This window comes from Canis lupus, chromosome 7 (genome assembly GCF_011100685.1).
Source record: "Canis lupus familiaris isolate Mischka breed German Shepherd chromosome 7, alternate assembly UU_Cfam_GSD_1.0, whole genome shotgun sequence".
NCBI lineage: Eukaryota > Metazoa > Chordata > Mammalia > Carnivora > Canidae > Canis > Canis lupus.
The window spans coordinates 36,204,457-36,224,199 of record NC_049228.1 but is presented as its reverse complement, the minus strand read 5'-3'; the positions used below and the strand labels follow the sequence as shown (position 1 = coordinate 36,224,199).

Genomic DNA, 19,743 nt, shown 5'->3' with positions numbered 1-19,743 from the left:
GTCATTGAAAAAAAATGATGGGGCACCTAGGTGGCTCAGTCGGTAAAGTGTCTGTCTGCCTTCAGCTCAGGTCATGATCTCAGGGTCATGAGTTCAAGCCCCACATGGGGCTCCCTGCTCAGCAGGAAGTCTGCTTCTCCCTCTGCTCCTCACCCCATTCATGCTCTCTCTCTCTCTCTAATAAATATTTTTTTTAAAAAAGAAAATACAATAAAATTAGTAAGATAGAAATGATCACATGGAAAACAGGGTAGAGAGGAGAGACCTAACATGCTAAAAAAAAAAAGTTTACACGGTTCTTAAGATTGATTTTAAAACCTTATTCTAAAAAACAAAACAAAACAAAAAACTTGATTTTGATGTTCCTGGCACAAAGTTGAATGGGGAAACATTATGAGTTTCACAGGCCTTATTAAGAGGATGATGCTTGGGTGGCTCAGTGGCTGTGTCTACCTTCGGCTCAGGGTATGATCCTCGGGTCCTGGGATCAAGTCCCACATCAAGCTCCCTGCATGGAGCCTGCTTCTCCCTCTGCCTGTGTCTCTCTCTCTGTGTCTCTATGAATAAATAAATAAAATATTTTTAAAAAAGGATGAAACAGACCAATTCTTCAGCAGAGACAAGGTTACTTGCTGTGTAAGACCTTGTAAAAGTTGGGAAATTGAGCCATGTAATGGATAGTTAGTATCTGTACTCAAAATTCTTAACAAATGCTGAAGCAAGATGAGAATACTAGTTTCTTATAATAATTTCTGATGAATGCTTGAAGGCAGAAGATCAAGACACCATTCAAAGTGGATGGTGAGTTATGAAAAAGAATAGGTTGATTTGGTCCAAATGTGTTAAACCTTCTTCAGGATATAACTCAGAATATAGCTGGTTAATTTGTTAGTTGTATTTTTAATTACTGACCCTTAATCAGACTTCCCTTCTTCTGGAATTTGGGGTGCTGGAGAGAGGAACATTTGAGATCACACTCTCTTATGAGAGTCTGAAGTGCCCCGATCTTATATTCTTGATTAAGTGGCCTCATAAATTTTGGAGACCAGATAAACAACAAGTAGAATTAGATTTTTGTTCTAAAAATAAGGCACCTAATCAAAGGTGTCACAACCCTGGCACAACACAGAAAGAAGCCACAGATGTACCTACCCACAAGGCCAGGGCTTTCTTCTGGACATAGGTCTGGGAGGACAGCCTGGCATAGTTGGTAAATTTTACATTAATCCTGCTGGGTAGAAACTGTTTCTTCTGTTTACAGATTCAGTAACCAAAGCTGGGGCTCAGAAAAGCCACAGAAGAGCCTGAATGTCGGGCCTTCAAGTTCCAAATTTTGTGCTTCTCACCTGGCTTCCGGGGGCCACATTGTAATGAGTACAAACGATGTGACATAATATAAATATAGTGATGTCATTATGATGTGTTGACAATTCATGTGGCTGCCCTCAGAGTAAAGTCAGGCCTGCGCATGGTGTGCTAATACGGACTTAAAAATCAGTTTTCTGGGGCACCTGGGTGGCTCAGTGGTTGAGCGTCTGCCTTTGGCTCAGGTTGTGATCCCAGGTTCCTGGATCAAGTCTGGCATCAGGCTCCCCGGGGGGGAGCCTGATTTTCCCTTTGCCTATGTCTTTGCCTCTCTCTCTTTGTCCCAAATAAGTAAATAAATAAATAAATAAGAAAAACAAAAACCAGCTTTCTAGGAAAAAACACCATGATTTGTAGCATTGCCAATTTGCAAGTTGCAAACTTTCCCTCATGACCTGGTTATGGGCTCTATCACACTACGGGTCCAGAGCAAGGGAAGTCTTGGCTCCTGGCTGGCTCCTCGGTGAATGAGGAAGTTCCACATTTTCCTTGTCCTGTGTCCCATCCACAACCACCTCACTGATCTTTTAAATTTTTTCATAATATGGGATGTTTCTGGAAAAGGAAAGGAATGAAAATAATGGACTATATGGGTCAAGTAAATCAAGATGCTAGAAATTCCATCCTGGGAAGCCAGAGCATCCTTAAGACACTCCAACAGTGACCTAGCTTCAGTTTATATATGAGCCCAGATGTATCTGAGTCTGAACCTAATAACATTATGATTGCTCAATGCTGGAACCAAAATCAAGCTACTAACTTTGCTTTTAGGTCTATAATATTTCAGATATGAGTAAATTTAAAAAAAAATGTGTTCAAGAAGTAGTAGGGACTAAATGGATGCTTCCTACTATTAGCCATTTCACCTACTAAGAAAAGACCTTAAAGGAATTTTTATGCCTTTTTTTTTTAGAGAGGGTGGGACAGAGGGAGAGGAAGAGGGAAAGAATCTCAAGCAGACTCCCCATGGAGCACAGAGACCAACAAGGGGCTCTAGCCCAGGCCCTGAGATCATGATCTGAGCCCAAATCAAGAATCAGATGTTTAACTGGCTGAGCCACACAGGTATCCCTGTTTTTTATTCCTTTAAAGTATTTTAAACCTTTAAAGTATTTCTGGTAATGGATGATAGGTTAAACACATATGTTTAGCACTGTGCTTCACTGAAATCCGAATGAAATGACAATGCAGGGTCTTTACAAAGCATAAACTCACAAGGCCACAGAAAATGAGAGAGGAAGCAAATGTAATACAATTCTGGAAGCTGGAACTAAGATGGGTGAGTGGTAACTTACTTATTAGTAGACAGAAGATGAGTCTCAAACTAAAAGTTGGGCAAAGCTGTAAATAGTTTATACTTCAGTTTATACTTCAAAACCCCCTAGAAGGCTTAAAACTAGATGGTACCATATACACTAAGTGGAGCTATGTCAAGGAAATTGGCTGAAATGCAGTTTATGAAGGAGTTAGAGCCCTGGAACTCTACCTCTCATCCAGGTGACTGCACCTGCCTACCTTGGCAGGGGCTAGCAGCATATGCTCTGACATGGTAACACCCAGGGTCTCCAGACTAGAACCTGCCAAGCACCGCTAGGAATAGGGAACTGAGAAAGGAGAAAGTAAGCTGAAGTTTACACATTGAATTTGAGACCTCTCTTCTCTTCTTCCTCCCAGCTCCCAGAAAACTGGCAGCCAAATTCATACCAGTCTAGAAGACTCTTTCCTGGGGATCTGAACAGCTCCAAAGAAAAGAACTAAAGAAATTTTTAGAAATGGCCCCTTCAGGTTACAATATAGGTAAGACTGTACTCAACCATCTCCTCCCATGCTTCTCCATCCAGATATTTTGTGCCTTATTCATTATGATCTGTCAGTGAAGGATCACCCAGTATTTGAGGAAAGCATTTAATACAAAAGAGGAGGAGGGGTGCATGGGTGGCTCAGTTGGTTGGGCATCTGACTCTTGATTTTGGCTCAGGTCATGGTCTCAGGGTTGTGGGATCAAGCTCTGCATTGGGCTCTGCACTCAGTGAGGAGTCTGCTTGGGATTCACTTTCTCCCTCTGCTCCTGCTGCTCGTGCTCTCTCTCTCTCAAACAAATAAATAAATAAGTAAATAAATAAATAAATTATAAAAACAAAGCCACAAAAGAGGGGGAATATCTCAAGGAGAGATATGCAGGGAAAATAAAACTAAAAACAGAACACAACCCACTTTCATCTCAGAGAGATGAAAGAAAATACGGCATCCATAAAACAAGAACAGGACATCATTAAGAAAATAGATTTCAAAAAAGAACAATTAACGACAACAGAAAGAAGTTGTTGGAAATTAAAAACATGATAGTGAAAATAAAAACCTTAATAAAATAGTTCAAAGATGAAATTGAAGAAACCTGCCAGAAAATACACAAATTTTTTTTTAAAAAGGCAAATAGAAAAGCAAAAATAAACTAAAAAAAAAAAAAAGAACAAAGAAAATGGAGGGCAGGAATGTCAAAGAAATAACTAAAGAACATTCCCTGGGATGGGCCAACATGAAGACTGAAGGCCCACGATAAGCCAATATTAGATCCGAGGGAAATTTCAAAGCACTGGTGATCAAGGACATCTCGAGAGAGAGACCAGGAATATTTCATGTAAATGACCAAGATTCAGACTTTTCTATAACAGCACTGTAAGCTAAAATGTCACTAAAGAAATACCTTTAAAAATCTAAGGGATGATGACTTCCAACCTGCACCTTTGTTACCCAGCCAAAAAGTATTAACCAAGTGTCAAGAAAGAATAGAGCTATTTCAGATCCAAAGTATCAAAAATGCACCTTCTTTGCGCACTTTTTTAAAAAAATTTTTTATTTTTATTTATTCATGAGAGACACACAGAGAGAGGCAGAGACACAGGCAGAGGGAGAAGCAGGTTCCCCGTGAGGATCCCGATGTGGGACTCAATCCCAGGGTCCCAGGATCATGACCTGAGCCAAAGGCAGCTGCCCAACCACTGAGCCTCCCAGTGCCCCCTCCTTTGCACACTTATGGAGAAAGTAACCTGAGCCACATGGCTAAGTTGAAAATTAGCCCTTACATAGTCACAGCAATACCTTTAGATAATATTTAGGCTGTCATAATAATACTGGATATTGATCAAACCAAAATTCAGCAAATTATTAGAGCTATGAAAAGACAGGTGAGCATATATGCTGTGGGGGTTGGGGGTTGGGTGGTAGTCAGAAAGAATTAGATGTTCTTATTCCTCAGTGGTCAGGTGATAGGTAAATAATTCTCAAACCTGTCAAGTTTCAGGAACCTTTTACAATCTTAAAATTACCAAGGACCTCACAGAACTTTTCCTTTGTTTTGTGATACTTCTGTTTTTCAATTTGCTTAGCATACTGGGTCTTTATCACTAATTCAACCCAAACTCTCCTGTGTTCTGTAACTCTGCCCTCAAAAATGTTCAAAAAATATTAGCTCTATGATCATCACATCTTACTCAAGAATTTTTTCCTAGATCCTCCTAATCCATACCTCCCTCTTAAATCTATAGATATTTACCGTTTTAGAAATTAAACTAAAACTTAAAGTATATATTTATTTATTTTAAAATAACAAGGAGCCCATTAAATGTTGGTATAAATATCTTATGAAATATATCTATTTCCCCAAACATAAAATTTAATGAGAAGATTGACACTATTTTACATTTTCACAAATTGCTTTTATGCCTGGCATATGTTGTTTTAGTTACGTGGCTTATATCTGATTATGTTGTTTCTGTTGACTATATAGAGAAAATCTATCCTCATACAGATATGTAGTTGGTAAATGGAGGACTATTTTAATAGCATTTTAAGATAATTGGGGACATTCTTCTTTGATACTATACTAAAAATTGGCAAGCGGAGGTTTCTTAAAGATTCACTGAAATGAGCAATCTCAAGGTATGTTAATGAATTTTCAGTACATTGTTGTACTAAAATCCATTAGGCTATCTTGCATTTTGAATAGATATGACATTACAAGATTCTGTAAGAATGCACAGATCACTGGAAAATATTTATTTACTGAATTATACATGTCTTCCAGATGTTGATATATTCCATTACACAATATAAAAAAAAATCACATTTGTTAATATCCTCGCTAATCTTATCAGGAAGTCTTTAAGTCACGGATCAATGATTGGATAAAGATATGGTATATACACACACACACACAGGAATATTACTCAATCATAATAAAGAATTAGATCTTCCCTTTGCAACAACAGGGATGGACCCAGAGAGTATCATGCTCAATGTGCTCAGTGAAATAGGTCCGACACAGAAAGACAAGTACCATGTGATTTCACTTATATGTAGAATCTAAAAACCCAAACAAAAGCAGAAACAGACACATAAATACAGAGAACAAACTGATGGTGAGAGGATGGCCAAAATGTGTGAAGAGGAGTGGGACATACAGGATTCCAGTTATGGAGCAAAAAAAGTAATGGGATGAAAGGTACATGGTCAATGGTATTGTAGTGACATCGTATGGTGGTGACAGGTGGGAGCTATACTCCCTATGCAGAGATACTGAATCACTAAGTTACACCCCTGACACTAGTGTGATGTTGTGTGTCCGCAATATGTCTCTAAGTGTTGGGAGGCTTTTAGGTTCATGGTCACAGAATCAAGTTTTCCAAAATGGGAATCTCCAATGGCAAGCTCAAGTTTTATCACTGGCAAATCAACCCTGTCAGCTCTTATATTCACTTAGAGCAAATGTCTACAAAATACTCAAGTCTGAATAAACATGGCTTGTCTGTCAGTCATTTTTTCAAGTGACAATGTATTCCATGAGGGGCGGGTACGGGGGAGACCAGGAGTTTCCAACTCAGACAATGGCACACATGCTTCTCCTTGAGGCAACATCACATGGCACTCAAGGACCTCACGTTTTGACGCACATTTTTAGATTTAACTAAATTAATAGTTTTTATTGTTCCATCAAGCACATTCTTAAATGGAAATGTATTTTAAAAAACATTCCAAATGTGTGATGACAGAGAACACAATGACTAGTAGGGTCTGGTGCCACTTGCCTTGATTGATTCATGCAAACATGCCAGCAGTTTAACCCACCACAGCAAATATCAACCCAAGTAAAAGAGGCAAATAATGTTGGACTATTATATAAAAGTACTTTTGATCTCATGGACTTGTGGACAGTGAAAAGGTCTTGGAGAAGCAAATGGTCCATGGAGTACACTTGGAGAATTACTGTAATAGAGTAATCTAAAACTAAATAAATCAAGTAGTAGCAACAGAAGAATGGCATGATATGGAGATAAATATTAATGAACTCTGGAAAGCAGGGAACACCCACTGTATTCTCGGTAGAATGGTGCTTTTCACATCAAGTCTTGTCAAATGATTTAACTCCCTAACTTACATGCACGTGTAACTTTGATTTAAAAACTAATAAAAGATGAATATTTCTAAAAAAAATTTAAACATTCTAAGTAACTGAAGCCTTCTTCCAAAACTTAATTTATTGCTTTAAATACTCAAGAGACTAGAATACTCCTTTCAAAGGAGAAACATGGTTATGTACAGTGAGCTAGAAATGTAATTTCATTTTTAATATTGATGTAATACAAGCTATAGCTCTTTCTTGGCCAATTCTAGTAATAAAGAGTGATAAATTGTTATTTATTCCAGTTCTGCCAGAAGAGCTGAATAGCCATATGTACATATAAACATGTGCACATGAAGACGAGCTTTTTTGAGAGTGGACACAGGGTGAATGCTTGAATTATTAAGCATTAAATATAAGAGAAACAGAACTTCCCTCTCCCTCTAAGAGGGAATATGACATACCCTGGAATGTTTCTTTTTTTTTTTTTTTTAAGATTTTATTTATTTATTCATGAGAGACACAGAGAGAGAGGCAGAGATACAGGCAGAGGGAGAAGCAGGCTCCACGCAGGGAGCCTGATGTGGGGCTTGATTCCGGGTCTCCATGTTCACATCCTGGTCCGAAGGCAGCGCTAAACCACTGAGCCACCCAGGCTGCCCATGGAATAAGCTTTCTTGCTGACTATAACCCTGACTTACAGGGTGGCTCTTCCAGGCCCCAGGGCCACTGCCTCTCCCAACGCTCAGTGTTCCAGAGTCCCCTCCAAAGAGACAGGCATACAGGGGACGTGAGCATACTTCAAACCTCACAGTGGCTTTTCTGCAGGCAGGCTCGGGGTTCAGAACCAACCCATCTATTTGAAGGATATCTTCCCTCTTGGAATATACAGATGCAGAGCATCTATTTCCTAATAGAAATACGATTCTAAACAAACCGGAGATAAAGGCCAGATTGATCTCAGTGAAGAAGGTATGGAAAAGGAGGACTGGTATCCCCTTCCCTCATGAAGTATACTTTAGTATTATTATTCCAAGATGACTTAGGTTCACTTCTGTCCAGGGAAGGAGAGAGACGGATGTGGAAGGAGTGGGGAGTTCCTATTCACTCGCATATCTGCTTATGGTCAAAATACACTGGACTCGATTAATTAACATGGTCAGTGTCATAGCAATTTTCAAACACAGCCACAAATGCTAACAGAGTCATATGTGCAAAGAAAGAGGGGGAACAAAGGAGCAAATCTGGGTAAATCGAGACTGTGAAATTTCTGTGACTAGGCATTTAAAATAGCCTATCTTGTCCTCAATAAGTTGAAGCACATGATTCTAATAGTCTCTTTAGTTGCATTTTTCAAGGAACTATATATTTCAATTTGAGTTACTTTATATACTTTTCTACTCCTTCCGAAAGTATCAATCCAGAAAGAAAGTTATCATGTAAATCTTCTTAGAAATTGGTTTTTCTATACCACAAAGAACACTGAAGTGTTCCTACCATGGACCTCAATTACAAGAGTCTCCAGGTGTCTCCTGAAAACCTGTCCAGTCTCACAGAGGGAGGCACCAAAGAATCACCAGGTCAAGAGAGAACAGATCTGCTGCTCAGTTTCTGAAGGAGAGCCATGTGACCAGAGGACCTTTTAACTCAAGGTTTCAAAATGGCCTATTCTGGCCTCAAGAATATTAGTACATAGGGATGCCTGGGTGGCTCAGTGGTTGAGCATCTGCCTTTTGCTCAGGTCGTGATCCCAGAGTCCTGGGATCGAGTCTTGCATTGGGCTCCCTGCAAGGAGCCTGCTTTTCCCTCTGCCTGTGTCTCTGCTTCTCTCTGTGTCTCTCATGAATAAATAAATAAAATCTTTAAAAAAAGAATATTAATACATATTATACCAATGTTGGTAACTGCAGCCCAGAACCCATAACATTTCCTGGGTGAGCAGCAAGCAGATGAGGAGTTAAGTGGACTTGGCACCTTCCCATTCTGCCCATCATCCTGCTTGGGTCCATACCGATGGCCGGTGACACTCTGGGGAGGTGTCAGGGCAGCCCTGCCTGCTGCTAATGTCACGCATTCACAGGAAGCAGAAAGATAGTTTTAGAGATGGAATCAAGAGCTAGACTGGATAATGCAGCCTCTTCTTCATCCAATAACACGGTAGTTGCTATTTGTTTCTGAATTACAACTGCTACAAACAGTCTGTGTAATTGACAGCTAAGTAACTGATATTAAAATGCATTTTTCCAGATACCTGGATGGAATGTGTGTCTGGCTTCCATTCTGTTTTCCCACAGCACAGCGTCTGCGCTTCTGCCCTGGCACTGACCCCAGTCTGATCCACATCAGAGGGCCATGCTCAGGGAGCTCCCTTCAGGGATCTTTCCTCATTTTTACTTCCCAGCTCCAGACGTCCCACACACTGTGGACATCTCAAAACACTGAATGAATGAAAATACTGACTTAAATAGATTCTTCAGCTGAACTGTTTTTCTCCTCCCTGGATCAGAGAGCGACACAGGTGAAGGTGATGAGGTTATTCATCACTTATCTTATCAATGGATGGCTTTAAAAGGAGGCTGTTTAAAGGAGGAACAATGCTAATACGAGTCCTGAAGCCAGGTCAGTGGGATCCTGATGACCCTTGCAGTGTTTATGGATGAGGTGGGGGAATGGGGCAAGATTCTTCTGCACTGTGGGTGGCCAGAGCCTGGTTCTCCTCCAGAGCTGCGGCCCAGCTGGGCAGCAGGGGTCCCTTGAGCCCACTGCACCATCGTCTAGGTCATAGTCTCACCCACCACCAAGGGCACCAGACTTACTCCGTGCCAGAGTTATTCCATAATGAATACCACTGGATGCCCTCCCTTCCCCAACACACACACACACACACACACACACGCATATCAACACAGGTGAAGGAGACACAGTTGGAACAGCCCATCATTCCACACTGACTTTCTACACCAAGATACCCTGTTAATAGGCAAAACCCTACCCAACCACAGTGCTTTGTGATCTGTAGGAAATAGTATGATGCCCAGCTCAAAGAACGTTTGCTGAGGGGATGAGTACATGGATGACTTTATACAGTATGGGTGTAACACAGCAACACTGCTTTTCATATCTAGGTATTGGCAAGACATGATGGTCCAATGGACAAGACATTGAGCTAGAGTCAGAAGAGCCTTCCGCGTCCCAGAAGAATTAATTGCCTGTCTCTAGCTTCTCTTATTTGCCTAGCCTCATCCATCCCCACCTCCAACACCCAATGCAACCTCGCCTCTATACCACAGAATTGTGGCCAAAGCTGTCTCTGGACCAGAGGGCCTAGCAGCTCACCACCCACATGGCCACCGACATAGACTAGGGGTCATCCCCAGTCATCCTGCACCCTACCAATCCTCAAAGCCTCCAGGTATTATTCTAAATGTCTATGGAATCTCCCACCCCTCCCACCCCAAGCCCTCTGCTCACTAGTCCTCACTCCCCCCTACCAGACCTATGACCTCCACTTCTCTGTTAGCACGCAGTCCCACTCTCCTCCTGTGTCCTATCTGTGTAGTTTTTTCCTCGCCTATGACAGCTGGGGGTGAAGCTCATGATCTGCCCATTTCTCGTGTGTCACCACATCCTCTGCCTCTCCTCCAGCTCCCAGCACACCATTCCGCGACAATCCTGAGTCTTTATGTCTCTGCTCCTCCTTCTATCTTCTTGTAAACCCTTCCCCAGATTGCCTGCCTGATGATACCTGGCAGGTGTGTAGACTCAGGGTGCTATGATGTACAAGTGCCCCAGAGAGTTTAAATACTTGCTGCTGTTAGCCTGCATATGCTTACAATATATGTGCATCCAGTGGATGATGTTTAGGTAGATATTACGTTAGCAACGTATATACCTTATTAAACATTTAATGAGTAGTTCTTGTAATTAATACATTTACACCAATTAACCCTAAAGGCTGCATTGGTTTGTTTTCCACTTAGCCTATTATATAGTTGGAAGTTAGCAGCCACTTAGAGTAGGTCGAAGGTTTGCAACATTTCAATAAGTGAGTTTCTTGTTAATTGCTCTACTTTCATTCCCACTGCCTTTTCTGCCAAATCTTTGGCATAAACTGCTAATAAATGATGGAATCGACTGGTTATCATCACAGGTCCTTTTATTTCCTTTGCCCACCCATCCTCAGAGATGCAAATAACTGTGACCAATTCACAACAGAAGGGTAAGATGAGGGGTAAGGTTTGAATAATTTACAGGATAAATAACTGGGAATTAGAACTCTCTAGAGGTGACTGCGCAATCTAAAAAAAAGAAAAAGTGTGTGTGGGAGAGTAAGACAGGGCTCAAGATAACCGAATACAAGCAATCTTGAGGCTGGGACTCACTGAATACTCACAGTCAGATAAGCCAAAACTTCCTGTTTACTGTTAGCATAAAACTTACATTATGAAGTTGTAGAAATACTATCTACCAAACTTCTTACTTCTAACAAATAACTAAGTAAGTGCTCAATAAACCATCCAAGCTCACAGCGTAGGTGGTCAGAAGTGCAGTGGAATGAAGAGATTCACTTCTCTCTACGGTCTTCCCAAAGTCAATGCCATCGCCATGGCTGAAAGGCTTCCTGCAAGTTTCACCATCTGGGCACAATGCCCCTCCCTCCCCCGCTGCCTCTGTGGCCCGTGGGTTTGCAGCCTCCTTCTAGAACAACAGAGCTTCTAAACCACACTCATGAAAGGACAACATCTCTTGTCTCTTGGTTTTTCCAGAAAGTGTCAGCTGCCACCATTCATCTTTTCTCCTCTTTGTTGTGGACAAGAACTCCTTGTCCCTCTCTTACTTCCTAACAGGATCACAAAGTGGCCACTGCTTCGTCTTTTGTTTGTTTTAAAATTTTATTTATTTATTCATGAGAGACACACACACAGAGAGAGGCAGAGACATAGGCAGAGGGAGAAGCAGGCTCCATGCAGGAGACTGATGTGGGACTCGATCCCAGGACCCCAGGATCACAATCTGAACCAAAGGCAGATGCTCAACCACTGAGCCACCCAGGTGTCCCTGGCCACTGCTTCTAAATGGCCAGTCTCATCCACGGTGACTAAGCATGGGTTTTCTGACCAGGGTTTGGAGGGAACGAGCCACTCCCCCAATAGTAGCTATCAATCTCCCCACGTACCTGCACCCCATCAAAAAGGCTATTTGGGTAAAAAAGGATAATTTGTCCTTAGAGGAAAACGAAACATGGTGGTTTTCAACAAAAACTGCGATACACAATCTCAGCTGCAATGGACCTGAGTGAATCTTGAAGCTACCGAACAGCCCTGCACATGGCTGTGTTCAGGGTACTCACCATGAGAAGACTATCAAAACCAAGCTGTACCACGAAGGGATGCCTCCAGGGCTGGGTGTGTGCATGTCACCTGTCAATGCGCCATGCATCTGCGGGATGGCAGAGAACCATGCTCTACAAGTAGCCCCTGCATGTTGGGTTTGTAGAATTTCTCAGTATGCAAACTCATTCTGCAAATCTGTGTGTGTGTGTGTGTGTGTGTGTGTGTGTACATAAAATTTCATTTAAATCCAGTGCTTAGAACTCAAACATAAATTTTAGGATGAATAAACTTAATCCTCAAAACAATCTGAGGAGATGGGCACTCCAGAAACAGATATCAATGGTCACATGGGTGGCTCATTCGGTTAAGTGTCTGCCTTTGTCTCAGGTCATGATCTCAGGGTCCTGGGATCGAGTCCCACATGGGGCTCCCTACTCAGTGGGGAATCTGTTTCTCTCTCTCCCTCTGACCCTCACTGCTTGTGATTTCTCTCTCTGTGTCTCAAATTAATAAATAAAATCTTTTTAAAAAAAGCAGCGGATTATCAACATCTTGTGCGGTCAGAATGTCACTCAGCTCATAAGCAGGTGAGGCGCAGTTCACACGCTGATCAGAGTGCTCTTTCTGTGAGGCCAGAACAGAGTTCCATTTATACTAGAGATCCATTCAGGTCCTTTTGCAAGGATATGTATTAGGACAATGAATTTGAACATATATTATTCTGCGAAGACATTATTGACAAGGAAATGAAATGACCCTATTTTCTTTTATTAATCTTGGAATTAATTTATGATGAGAGTCTAAGTATCTACCTCTTGGGTAAGCCAAAGTACATCTCACTAGATGGCAGCATTGCTTACACAGCCTTTTTTGTTTGGGGTTTGGGGTTTTTTTGTGGCCCATCTTTTTCTCAAGCTTTGTCCCCCACCAGCCTCCCCACCTCCCAGTGAGAAAATGGAACGGGGGCATTGATCTACACAGTTAAGCATAGCCGCACAGCATGAGATCTGACTTGGAAATCCTGGCAACACCAAAGTGTCTGAAAGCAGTGTTTGTAGGATGTGCTGTGGGTGTCCCTCCTCAGGGAGTCTGGGTGTCTGAGCAATCTGAGGAACTGGCCCCTGCCTTAAGCAGGGTGGTGAGGGGCAGGGGACAAGTGTGCAGGAAACAGTGTTTGAATCCCAGCTCCGGCATTTCCTAGTGGTGTGACCTTGGACAGGTCACTTGACATTTCTGGGCTTCGGTCTGTCGTCTCTAATTCCCCAGGGCAGCCTGCCTGTCTTGCTTCCATTGGTATCAGAGGTCTGTTTGCTTTCATAAAAAGGAAGCATGTCATGAACAGAGTAACGGGCTCCATCTTCCCACTGGTACAGTCCCCAATCCACGGGGACCAAGGACTCCAGCATTGCTAAGGTGATGGAAACTGTCACCGTCAGATTGGTTCAGATTCATCATGCAATTAGAAAAGTGGTCACACATTAAAGGCATTCAAATTGGCAAAGAAGAAGTCAAACTCTCCCTCTTCGCCGATGACATGATACTCTACATAGAAAACCCAAAAGTCTCCACCCCAAGATTGCTAGAACTCATACAGCAATTCGGTAGCGTGGCAGGATACAAAATCAATGCCCAGAAGTCAGTGGCATTTCTATACACTAACAATGAGACTGAAGAAAGAGAAATTAAGGAGTCAATCCCATTTACAATTGCACCCAAAAGCATAAGATACCTAGGAATAAACCTCACCAAAGATGTAAAGGATCTATACCCTCAAAACTATAGAACACTTCTGAAAGAAATTGAGGAAGACACAAAGAGATGGAAAAATATTCCATGCTCATGGATTGGCAGAATTAATATTGTGAAAATGTCAATGTTACCCAGGGCAATATACACATTTAATGCAATCCCTATCAAAATACCATGGACTTTCTTCAGAGAGTTAGAACAAATTATTTTAAGATTTGTGTGGAATCAGAAAAGACCCCGAATAGCCAGGGGAATTTTAAAAAAGAAAACCATATCTGGGGGCATCACAATGCCAGATTTCAGGTTGTACTACAAAGCTGTGGTCATCAAGACAGTGTGGTACTGGCACAAAAACAGACACATAGATCAGTGGAACAGAATAGAGAATCCAGAAGTGGACCCTGAACTTTATGGGCAACTAATATTCGATAAAGGAGGAAAGACTATCCATTGGAAGAAAGACAGTCTCTTCAATAAATGGTGCTGGGAAAATTGGACATCCACATGCAGAAGAATGAAACTAGACCACTCTCTTTCACCATACACAAAGATAAACTCAAAATGGATGAAAGATCTAAATGTGAGACAAGATTCCATCAAAATCCTAGAGAAGAACACAGGCAACACCCTTTTTGAACTCGGCCATAGTAACTTCTTGCAAGATACATCCACGAAGGCAAAAGAAACAAAAGCAAAAATGAACTATTGGGACTTCATCAAGATAAGAAGCTTTTGCACAGCAAAGGATACAGTCAACAAAACTCAAAGACAACCTACAGAATGGGAGAAGATATTTGCAAATGACATATCAGATAAAGGGCTAGTTTCCAAGATCTATAAAGAACTTATTAAACTCAACACCAAAGAAACAAACAATCCAATCATGAAATGGGCAAAAGACATGAACAGAAATCTCACAGAAGAAGACATAGACATGGCCAACATGCACATGAGAAAATGCTCTGCATCACTTGCCATCAGGGAAATACAAATCAAAACCACAATGAGATACCACCTCACACCAGTGAGAATGGGAAAAATTAACAAGGCAGGAAACAACAAATGTTGGAGAGGATGTGGAGAAAAGGGAACCCTCTTACACTGTTGGTGGGAATGTGAACTGGTGCAGCCACTGTGGAAAACTGTGTGGAGGTTCCTCAAACAGTTAAAAATATACCTGCCCTACGACCCAGCAATTGCACTGTTGGGGATTTACCCCAAAGATACAAATGCAATGAAACGCTGGGACACCTGCACCCCGATGTTTCTAGCAGCAATGGCCACGATAGCCAAACTGTGGAAGGAGCCTCGGTGTCCAACGAAAGATGAATGGATAAAGAAGATGTGGTTTATGTATACAATGGAATATTACTCAGCTATTAGAAATGACAAATACCCACCATTTGCTTCAACGTGGATGGAACTGGAGGGTATTATGCTGAGTGAAGTAAGTCAGTCGGAGAAGGACAAACATTATATGTTCTCATTCATTTGGGGAATATAAATAATAGTGAAAGGGAAAATAAGGGAAGGGAGAAGAAATGTGTGGGAAATATCAGAAAGGGAGACAGAACATAAAGACTGCTAACTCTGGGAAACGAACTAGGGGTGGTGGAAGGGGAGGAGGGCGGGGGGTGGGAGTGAATGGGTGACGGGCACTGGGTGTTATTCTGTATGTTAGTAAATTGAACACCAATAAAAAAAAAAAAAAAATAAATTTATAAAAAAATTTTTAAAAAAATAAAAAAAAAAAAAAAAAGAAAAGTGGTCACAGCCTTGAATGTAGACGTGGGTTTGCTTCTCAAATGACACCTTTTTTTCTCCCGAGGGTCCCAGGTAAGCTGCTGAAGGGACGTGTTAACCCTTTGAGGCCACTAGTGTGGCAGTAATGCACTAAATGGTCTCCAGAGTCCTAAAAATGGTGACTAATATGTGTCCTAAACACCTAAATTACTCCCTGGGAATGACTTAGACACATGAAATATATGACTCATTAACTAATCCCCACAAATACCTCCATAAGATCGAGGGACGCTAATTTGTCACGCTAAAGACAGCACAGTCAAATCTCAATTTGAAAGCAATTAGGTGTGTGCCTGGGGTGGGGTGGGTAAGGAGGAGACTGCAATTTTCCAATTTATTGAAGATTCCAAATTATATAATTATAAAAGAAAGACTCATATTTTATAAATAAAGAGATAAGTAAATAATAAGCAACCATCTGTATTACAAGTGTATGTTCCCGCAGATCTATAAATAGCAAGAATGTGGGGCACCTGGGTGGCTCAGCCAGTTAAGCATCTGACTGGCTCAGATGGTCCTGGGGTCCTGGGATCGAGCTCTGAGTCGGACTCCCTGCCGAGCAGGGAGCCTGCTTCTTTCTTTCCCTCTGCCATTCTACCTGCTGTTCATGCTCTCTAATAAATAAATAAAAATTTTAAATAAATTAATAGCAAGAATGAAAGACCTGAGTACTCTGTTTCAAAGTGCTCAGTAAGAATCATGACATAGGCCTAAATCACTCAAGATTTCAAATTAACTCCAAAATAAATGAAGTTTTACCCTTTTTCGATTATTCTAAATACTACCTATTACTCTGTAGAATTTTAAATGATCTGAGCCTATATATGGCCTGCTCTCCTCCCTTATAAAGGTCTTCAAAAGAAGAAAATTGGCCCAGGGGCCTTTCAATATTTTACCAATTTATTTCCTCATGGTGGGAGGAGATTCTACTTAGAATCTGACCTGTGTCAGCTGTGGTGCCCATATGGAGAGTTGGGGTGTGGTAGGAGATGGCTGATATTCTGAGCTGGTGAGTACCATTTCTTTCAGGTGTTTTATATTTACTATATAGTCTGGGTCTTGTTTTCTCAACTACCACTGGTTCTTATGGTAAAGCACACTCTAGTTCCATTCAGTGTTGAGTCTTGAGACTGAGCTGGCTTCAGGTCACTGAACGGAGGGGCCACCATGTGTCAGACTTGGTCCATCATCCCCTATAGTGCCCGTAGCAGCTCTGCAACTGTGTGCTTTGCAGAGGACAAAACACAGAGACACGTGACAGCCAGGAAGCCCGCTAGCTAGAGGTCACCCCACACAGTCAGCAAGGACACTGGGCTTTTACTTCTGGTGCATAAGCAGCAAATCTAGCGTGACCCAACATCTAGTGCCTCATTGTTTGAGACTTGGATAAAATCATTGATAAGTATCAGCCCCAGACTTTCCCAAAAAATTCTGTTTACTTTGTCCTTAAAAAAGAAAAAAAAAAGGCGGTGGCTGTCGTTACCCCTTTGACCATTTCACTATGGCCGGTAGGTATTCTAGTTTTCTTCCTCAGCCCCATAAAGAAAGCAAATATGCTGCCTAAGGAAATCATGGCTAGGGAGCCTGGCCCCAAAGAGGGAGGATGTGGGAAGCTATTTAAAACAAAAGAGTCAATCGGAGAGGGACAAACATTATATGGTCTCATTCATTCAGGGAATATAAAAAATAGTGAAAGGGCATAAAGGGGAAAGGAGAGAAAATGAGTGGGAAATATCAGTGAGGGTGATGGAACATGAGAGACTCCTAACTCTGGGAAACGAACAAGGGGTAGTGGGAAGGGAGGTGGGCAGGGGGATGGGGTGACTGGGTGATGGGCACTGAGGGGGGCACCTGACCTGGATGATATGCTATATGCTGGCGAATTGAACTCTAATAAAAAATATATTAAATAAATAATCAATCAATCAATCAATCAATCAAAAGAGATCTGTGAAAGGGAGCCTACGTCCAGAGAATCTTCTCTCTGACCACGATTCTCAGCTGTGCCCTCCACCCAAGCCCAGCCCAGGAGAGCCGGAGGGAGGAAAGTCAGTCCCCAAGCTTGAGAGAGCATCGTCCCCATGCCAACCACCCCTCTTGCCACCTGCCTAGTAAATGGAGGCGTGGCTTAAAAACCCTCTTTTCAAGGCACAGCACCTTACCCACATTTCTGGCTTCCTTCTGGAGCCCAGAAATATTTCTCTCTTTTTCAAGATTTTATTTATTTATTCACGACAGACACACAAAGAGAGGTAAAGACATAGGAAGGAGAAACAGGCTCCCTGAAGGGAGTCCCAACGTGGGACTTGATCTCAGGGTCCTGGGATCACAACCTGAGCCAAAGGCAAACACTCAACCACTGAGCCAGAAATATTTCTAAAGAAAAAAAAATACAGACCATCCCAACAATTGAACCCAAATCCCCAGCTCAGTCTGTAGAAAAGGACTGGAAGCCCTGGGGCACTGGTCAGATGAGGTCCTCAACTGAATCTGACCTTCCCCCAGGGAAGCGGTCCCAGAAATGCAATTTACAATCGCACCTGTGGCTGGGATGGTGCAAACAGACCCTGAAACTATTTCATAAGCTCAGATGAGGTGCTTATTCCTAGAAAGCCTATGTCTGTACGTTGGCCACTCAACCTTGTCTCTATGAGTAGTTTTCTCTTTTCCCCAGCTCATGAGGTGTTCCCTTCCATCGGCATAAGGGTGTCTATCCCTGGGTACAACACCTCCCTGCCTCTCTTGGCTGTTCTTTTTAAAAAGATTTTATTTATTTATTTATTTAGAGTGAGCAGTGGGGTGGGGGGAGGCAGAGGGAGAAGGAGAGAGAAAATATCAAGTAGGCACCACACCGAGTGCGGAGCCCGACACAAGGCTCAATCTCATGACCCTGAGATCATGACCTGAGCTGAAACCAAGAGTCAGAGCATCAACCCACTAAGCCACCCAGGTGCTCCTGCCTCTCTTTGCTTTTTACCCTTTGTATCTTTCCCCCTCCCCTTTACGTCTCTCCAAATGAAGGACATGAACAAGACTACTTCACTGCTGTTTGCTGTAAAATGTGCACCTGCTCCCTTTTCCACAGTGACTCAGCCGTAAAAGGACATGGCACCGCACATCTCTCATCTGCCACTCTCATGGCACCCTGTCTTTAGCTTTCATCCATCCTCCTACCATCTACCGTCTGTCTGTCTGCAGTGGTTTGCATGGTGGCCCCCTCCCCCAAATTCACTCAGATCTCAGGATCTGTGCCTTTACTTGGAATTGGGTCTTTGTGGAAGTAACTAGTTAAGGATTGAAATGAGGCCGTACTGGATTACGGTGGGCCCTTAATCTGATGGCTGGAGTCCTTGTAATAAGAGGAGAGAACACAGAGAGACCCCAGAGGAGAAGTCCTTGGAAAGGCAGAGACTAGAGGAAGCAGCCACAAGGCAAGGGGCTCCTACAGCCACTGGGATATTGGAAGAGGAAAGGAAGGATTCCTCCCTAGAGTCTTCAGAAGCAGCACTGTCCCACCTTGATCTGGGACTTCCAGCCTCCAAAACTATGAGAGAATACAATTTTGTTGTTTGGAGCCACCTTGTTTGTGGTCATTTGTTCTGGCGGCTTTAGGAAACTGATACACTATTATCAAACTACCATCCGCCTACCACCTTCATTGTTCCCACAGCCAGATTAACTGCTCTTTCCAGCTGTGATGCTTGACTCTGGCAGTTCAAACTTAGGCCTAGGGCCCAATCCCAGATTTTCTGATTCCAGTCTGATTCTGGTCAGGGGTGTGGCTCAGGCATTGGTGTTTTTTTTTTTTTTTTTTTTTTAATACCTCTCAAATGATCCTAATGTGTGGCCAAGGGTAAACATTCCCACCGTCCAGCAAGGAAACTTTCTCCCTCCCCTGCCCCAAAAGCTCCAATGGCTGTCTGCCTTTGCCTACCAAACATCAAGAGGATAACAACCAACACTTCCTGCCTACGATTTTCCAAGTGCTTTTTAAAGCATCTGATTCTCAAAACACTGCGTGAGGTTGAGAATTGCGACTGGGCGGTCCTGTTACCCCGAGTTACCTGGCCATAGGCCCCGTAGGGAAGATGAGCC

The 19,743-nt window shown here is 42.3% G+C and overlaps 1 protein-coding gene across 1 annotated transcript in view; it reads right to left on the bottom strand.

Moving 5' to 3' along the window:
* The window catches only part of KIF26B (kinesin family member 26B), a 444,073-nt gene that overhangs the window by 253,091 nt on the left and 171,239 nt on the right, over nucleotides 1–19,743 (bottom strand). The window lies entirely within an intron of this gene.